The 7,357-nt window shown below is 37.7% G+C and overlaps 1 protein-coding gene across 1 annotated transcript in view; it reads left to right on the top strand.

Moving 5' to 3' along the window:
• Nucleotides 1-446: 446 nt before the first annotated feature.
• Nucleotides 447-7,357, top strand: part of ptprfa (protein tyrosine phosphatase receptor type Fa) — a 200,230-nt gene continuing 193,319 nt past the window's right edge. The window contains exon 1 of the mRNA XM_081380153.1: nt 447-553. The gene's annotated coding sequence lies outside the window, so the exon portion shown is untranslated. The remainder of the gene's footprint in view (nt 554-7,357) is intronic.

The raw sequence follows: 7,357 nt of genomic DNA, 5'->3' as shown, positions 1-7,357 counted from the left end.
GAACAACTCTGGCAGTGTTCAGAATCAGTCAGCATGTTCTACTTAAAGAGTTCTTTATCTCAACAACAGCTTTTCTACCAGCCAGTCTGTCTGTCTACCTACTACTATAGAAAACAAGCCAACCCGTTTCAGTGTCCCCACTTCCCTCATCTACCTGTTGGTCTGCTGCCAGTGAAGAGCAGGAGGGGCCGCCTCATTTACCTGTGCAAAATCCAACAATAGACCTCTTCTCTGATTGGCCAGGGGGAAGAAGACCCTCCCACAGCCCTTGTTGTAATTCAACACCTGACGGATTTCGCTTGTGCCTGAATTAGTCTTGTTCACACAGTCTCAGAAAGTGTGCGTCTGTCCCCAGAGACACTCATGCTTCTGTCCCAGCTAAGAGCTCACACAGAGTAACGCCACCTGCGCAGTGCCTGATACATGGATTAGACACTTGCTGTACACTTGCAGTTGCCTTCCTCTTCAGGACTGGGGTTTGGATCCTCTAGTTTTTACAGGGATTTCCTAAACTCATTATCTGATTTCCTTTTGGATGGTTTTCTTCGCACGGGTAAGTGGTGCACATGCATTGGATTTCTGCCAGTAATAATAGTGGTAGTGTGCATGACCTGCTTGGCTCAACCTTTATGTTTCATAATAATATTCCATCATTTGCACTTAAATGAGGATCTTATTAGTGGTGCAGTGTCTCTCATCTCCTCTGTGCACCTTCCTTTGCTGTTGTACACAAACACTGAGGGCTTAGGAGAAACATTAGCAGAATCACAGCTGTCCTGTGGCGACTGATTTTCTGTCTTACATGCAAATCTCTGTTCATTCTACTTGAGCATAATATCCACCTCAGACGCTACGTTTTCTGAGGGTGTTATGTAAGATTTTTTTTTTTAATTAGTCTGGTTGAATGTATAATTTAGATTGAATTATGGGGATATTGAAAAACTACACCCAGTGTTTCCCTGGAAATATTTTATGTAGTGTGTGAACTGGTGCAGTTTGTAATGTGCAAGAATTATGAACTTGTTAACTTCAGTGGGGTCCAAAAGTACCACTAGTTCCATCTAATTTGATAAGGTAATTTTATATGTTAATACAAAATCACTGCAGACAAGTTGGCATGGGCAAAACCCGATGATCATGTTCTCCAGCATGATTGAGAAAGTGCCAAAGGACATTTTGAAATCTGACAACTTCACCTGATCAATGTCACAAATGTGTTTGATTAGTGACCTACAGTATGGATTACTTTACGTCATTTATATGTGTGTGTATATATATGTGTGTGTGGTCCTGGTAAACTCTATGTTATGGGGACAAAATGTTTTTTTTTGTCCCCATGAGGAAGTATAGATCATACTAAGTGATGTTTTTTGATAATGTAAAAATATAGTAAGTTTTCTGTCATGGGTAGGTTTAGGGTTATGGGATAGAATATACAGTTTGTACAGTATAAAAATAATTATGTCTATGGAATGCCCCCATAATACATGAAAACACGTATGTGTGTGTGTGTGTGTGTGTGTGTGTGTGTGTGTAAGTTCATTATTCACAGGGTGGTTAAAGTTTTTCTTAAAAGCAGGGGTCTCAAAATCAAATTGCCACTTGCCAGATGATGTTCCTCATCAGCGACCAGTTGAACAGTAACAACAAATAGAAACATTAATTTTGATTATATAATTATAGAGGCATTTTGTGTAGTCCGCTTTGTTGATTATAATAGAAGAGATGTAGTTGTATCACATTTAACCCTACCGCACTTGTCCAGTAGACAAAATCTGCAATTTGTTTTCTGTTCCTATACCGTGCACTTATATAGTCCATATATGTATAAATGTGGCATTCGCTATAGTAAATAATGAATGAATGAGCAATCTGGCACACATAACCAACTTTCTTTTTTTTTGGACAGACGCGAACCCGCAGGCTTGTTTGTTGTTATCACCTAGGCTACAATTGCACGTTTTAATTTGCGTGATGCCTGTAATTAGTCATGTGAATAAATATACTGTATATGAGACCACATTATAACAATCTTTAAGAAAACTACAGGATAACAGGTGAAATCAAAATGCAGAGAGTGAAATATGATTTGTGGGCCGAATAAACGGCTAACGTATGAAACAATCTCAGGGGCCAGTGGTTTGAGACCCCTTCTTTAAAGTGAATTTTATTATATATGTAATGAAACAGGGCCGTATAGATTGAGCTGGGGAACTTTTCCTCTGCCGTGATTGAATGGTGTTATCAAAAGTGTCTTTTTGGAGAGGAGTCAGCGGGAACTAGGCTGTCTGTCTCACTTTATTCAGCGGGGAAGGCAGTCTTGTCCCCCGGGAGTGATTCTATTTCACACAGAGAGGCTTACGTCTTTCAAGCATACCATTGTCTCGTCTAATCCCACAGTCCTGCCCTGCTGCAATGCCATCTATTCAGTCGCCGCCAGCATATCAGTCTCTCTCTCACTTGCTTCCTCACTTTTTGCTCTTTCTCAGTGGCTTGCATGTTGCTACATGGACCACCAACACGCTGCTCTCGTTCATAATAACTGAGAAGGAGACATTCAAGAGAGGTGGGACAACACGAGGACATCAGTACGGAGAGGAGGTTTGTGGCTTTGTTTAGTCCCCCAGATGGAACAATAAAAGCAATAGATAGGGATCTTGACCTCGCTGGCCTTTTGATCACAATCTGTGACCTTTCTCATCCCTCCAGAGGTTCGACCGGCCCAGTTAAGCGGTGTGTGTTTTACGATTCATTCAAGTGTTTGTGTGCGTATGTAGGAACGTCCATCATGTCCCGTGTCAGTCGGGCTGCACAGGAGTTTGAATTGGGGGTTTGTCTCTAATGCAGTGTTGTTTGCTGTGTGGATCTTTGTTGTTTGACTTGTCATGGTGCTCTTGCGCATGAGGATTAAATGATTGTTGTGATGTGCTCTGGTCATTGGGTTGTTGTGGTGCTTGTTGGTTTCAAACCCCAAATAAGAAAAGATGGGACCATTTCCATTTACTCTTAAAGGGAAACTTTTTCTTCTGTGGAACACAAATGAAGATATATTTGAAAATGTTATGTTTTTTTTTTTGTTTTTTGTTTTTTTGAGATTCAACATTTGATAAACATTTATCACTTGTATTTCAGATACTGAGTTTACCATACATCTCTGAAAAGTATTAATCCTAAATATGCAAAAAAAAAAAAAAAAAAAATGTATTAAGGTGAGACACTACAGTTGAATAGGGTAAAATTTTTAAATAATAGATATCACCATGAAACTTCCTCAGTTGATTACTTATACAAGTATATAAAAAAAATTATTACAAGTTTTTGAAATTTGTATGTTTAATTATGCAAATTATGCATTATCTCATTAAATATGCACGATTTTGCATATATTTTCGGTAGATAGATCTGAAAAAGGACAGATGGAAAAAATTGCTCAAAAACAGAATAAATGCTCAGGGCCGTAGTAATAATAATATGTAATATTTCAAGCTCATGAAAACTGATTAATAACATGGCAGGCATATAAAGCCTACAGCTGCAGTAACTCAATTAATTAACATTAGCGTATCATGCACACACAGTTGCCAACAAAAACCCGTCATTAGCATTAAATCTCCCTTTGGACATTCACGATTGGTTACTGATAGAAAGGAAATGCCCATATTTGGGTTACATAGCGTTGTGCAGAAGACTCAGAGCTTCACGGTGATACCGGTCATGACAGACTCGGCATGTCGCATTGGAATGCCAACTTCTTGGTAAATTCGGGAGGAACTTACTGCCGCAAGTAAACAAAATTCAATAAAATAAACATCTTAAAGGTATAGCGGAGGATTTTCTTTTTCCGGGTGGGTAGTGTAAACTATTGGTCCACCTAAGTGTCAATCATTCTGGTGATATGTAACGTAAGGCCGTCGTACGTGCTCGTCCCTTAGTTTTCGCTTTCTGCGCATGCGCACTTTCAGGTGTTTATGTGTGGTGGTGAGCTAGAGTTACGGTTTAAGCCATTCATTGAAGCTCGCCGTTTCACCGGGTCCTTTGAAAATGTCAGAGGGTCGCAAGAGAAAAAGTTTGTACGAACTGTATGAGAAGAAGAGAAAGGCCTCAGAAGAGAGAAACAAGATCAGAGTGTTTTTGGGAGATTGTTTCACACGATGGCGTGCGCTGAAAACACAGGTTGGGCTTCCCACTGATGCCTCAGTCGCGAAGTTTCTACTCGACAGGTAAAGTTTGGCATGCTATTTGGTGAAAAAGTGCAAATCTTCTTTTGGAAAGTAATCTTGTGAGTGATGCCGACAGCAACTTGTAAACAGAGCGTGCACGAGGAGAACCTCGCACACGTTTAATAGGCGTTCCCTCTCGGGAGCATGTAGTGTGTTGCGCATGTGCATTTTTTCAAAAAGTGGAGAGGGCGGTTCTTATCTAAAATTCGGAAAGATCCTCCGCTATACCTTTAATGTATATTTTCAACGTCTTCTTTATAGCAGCTTGAAAGAACATATTGAAGGAGTAAACTAGCCCAAAATCTCAAAACTGACCACTGCATGACAAATGAATGAAATGAATGTTTTTTCCTGCCGTGTCTGGCCTTAAGAGAGTGATGTTTCTGTACATCATAAGCATTGATTTGTGAAAATAAAATCAGGCCTATGGGTAAAAGAAGATATTATGAAGAATGTGGCTAACCAGACAGTTGATGGGCTCCATTGACTTCCATAGTATGAAAAAAATAAAATACAATGGTGCACATTAACTGTTTGGTTACCAACATTTTTAAAAATAGGGCTGCAACTAATGATTATTATGATAATCAATTAGTTGACCGATTATTTCTTTGATTAATCGGAGAAAAGTTCAATTTTCTTTTCTTTGTTTATTGACATAACACATTATTCCACATCCTGGCCAATGCTGTTCTTCAAACGAACATATTGAATGCTATGAAAACATATATAGTGAATATATCTATATCTATATATATATATATGCTATACATTATATGAGTTATAAAGCAAAAGGACAGTTTAAATCTCTTAAAACACAAACTCATTGAGGGAGGTTCTGCAGGATCTGTCTTACTGTCATTTCTGTATCCTGTAAATGTAAGAAATGTCTTACATATATATTTAATTACATGCTGTCCCTTTACAGTTACTACTCTCATAAAATAATTGAATTGCATATAGACTTTTAAACCTAAATTTAACATCCAACAACAGATATTTCAGTAAAATTAATATTTTTGCGCTGACTATTAATTGTCTCCCTCCGGCGCTTGTTCAGTTAAGTTTGTAGTTTAACACAGACAGTCAGGACAAGCCTTCATGCAAAATGGAAATGCTTGCATGAATTTGTAACATTTACAGATAAGGATATAACCGTAAAATAAAAGTTTAGCGCTGAGGAATCATATCTCACACATTAAACAGCACACATATATGTAAAAGCACCTGACAGTGTAAGCTGCATAAACGTTACGCTTATACATTAGCTTGAAGCTTAAAATGAAGAATTCTCATGTTTTGGGCAGTTTTGGGCAGGTTTGGATCAACCTGAGGGTGAGTAAATGATGACAGAGTTTTCAGTTTTGGGTTTCTTTTAACAAATTTTTTCCATTGCAGTGCAAATTATTCCAGTTCATAATTAACAAATTCTGTTATTCTTCCCATTTTGTAAATGTCCATATGTTGTTTATTCATTTTAAAAAGGTTCAAAGAAGAAATGAACGCATTCAGATTGGGAACAACATGAGGATGGGTAAATTAGTTCTCCTTTAACAATAAAGCTTACAAAGAGACCATTTTACACGCTGGTGCTTTTTAAGAACTTAAATTCCCATGTTTTTTTAGCAAATCATCTACATTCAGGTGATTCAAAGAACCCCTGATGCTTCAATTGTCCTATTTTTTCGATCTATTTATATCCATTACGGTGATCCGAAGAACCTATAAACATTAACAATGTTTAACGAACCAAATAACAACTCAACCCTTTAAAAGGAAGGAAAGTTTTTTACTTTTTTGTGTTCAAGGCACTTGACCTCAGATTGCACCATGGGATTCTGATTTGTTTTGGATAAAAAAAAAAAATCTAAATGAAGAATAGTGTATTGGTTCATGAATACCTCCCTTACATCATTGGAGGATGGACACACAGCAGATACAGAGTCCAGGGGGTTTCCTCTGAACGTTTCATCTCACTTGGATGTGAATGAAACCACTGTGAGCAGTGGTGACAGTAATTTGTTTGGCTTATAAAGACTGCATTTGCTGTTTATTGCTCTCTTTGATGGAGAATTCAAAGTCCCTCCATCATGAACCTCTAAAGAGGAGTTGAAAATAAGCCCATTTTAATTAGCACTGAATTTCAGCTCGTTGTGATTTACAGTGCCATCCACTGAAACTGCCTCTGTTATTTCTGTTATCGCAGTCGCAGTGTGCCGAGCGAAAGACGGCACGCATTTAACAGCATTATTCTGGGCTGCTATTTTCAGTTGGTTGCTTTAAAAGCCTTGATACAATCTTGAAAATCAACCATCTGTCCTTCTTTTGAAAACTTCAAAAGCAGATGTGTGAATCTGCAAACTTTGATCTTCTCTGACCTGAGAACTTTGATTGGTGAGCAGCTCTGTACTTTTCCCTCTTATGAAATATGATACATCTGTAGTAATTACAGAGCTCGCAAAGCACCACTGTAGCGTTATTCCTCAAACATTCAGATCAACCCTGAGCATTCAACTTTTCAATTAATTCAGCTTCAACCGCTTAGTGTACAGACTCCATTCAGACTTTGGAGATAATTAGATCTATTTTTTGTTTTTCTAAATTTTATGCCGTGGTGGATGGCTCATGATGTGTACACTAATATTTTTATATTAACAACATGAATGATCGTACTGTAGGTTAAATGCATATGAATGTTTAAGGTAAAAAGTGTGTATTTTAGGTCTTGTCTGGTCATCAAGTTTTTCCACCCTTTTTAATCATCTTTTCCCCTTCACGTATTTCATTTAAAATAGTCCTGCAGTGTGATGTGCATTACACATACAAATTCATGTAAGCCCTAATTAGCATGACTTCCTAATTATAAAATAATTAAAATGGCTTTAGATTAAGTATAGCATGTCAGCTTTCTGAAAGTCTTTCATGCCAACTACCTACTCAGATTTTAGATTTACTGTATGTAAATCTACCATTATTTGCATTGACGATAGAATGCTCAGCATTCAAAATATTTGCATACTGTATGGCCAATAAATTGTGATTGGTCTTATACTGTAGCTTTCTTGCTTCTGTTCAACCATTTATAGTCTAGTTTACATTGCAAAGATGGTGTTGCGTTTTGTATTCTCAGGAGTATC

Source organism: Scardinius erythrophthalmus (genome assembly GCF_964197995.2).
Source record: "Scardinius erythrophthalmus genome assembly, chromosome: 12".
In the NCBI taxonomy this organism is placed as follows: domain Eukaryota; kingdom Metazoa; phylum Chordata; class Actinopteri; order Cypriniformes; family Leuciscidae; genus Scardinius; species Scardinius erythrophthalmus.
Note: the sequence above shows the minus strand (reverse complement) of the source record. Positions and strands in the feature narration are given on the sequence as shown.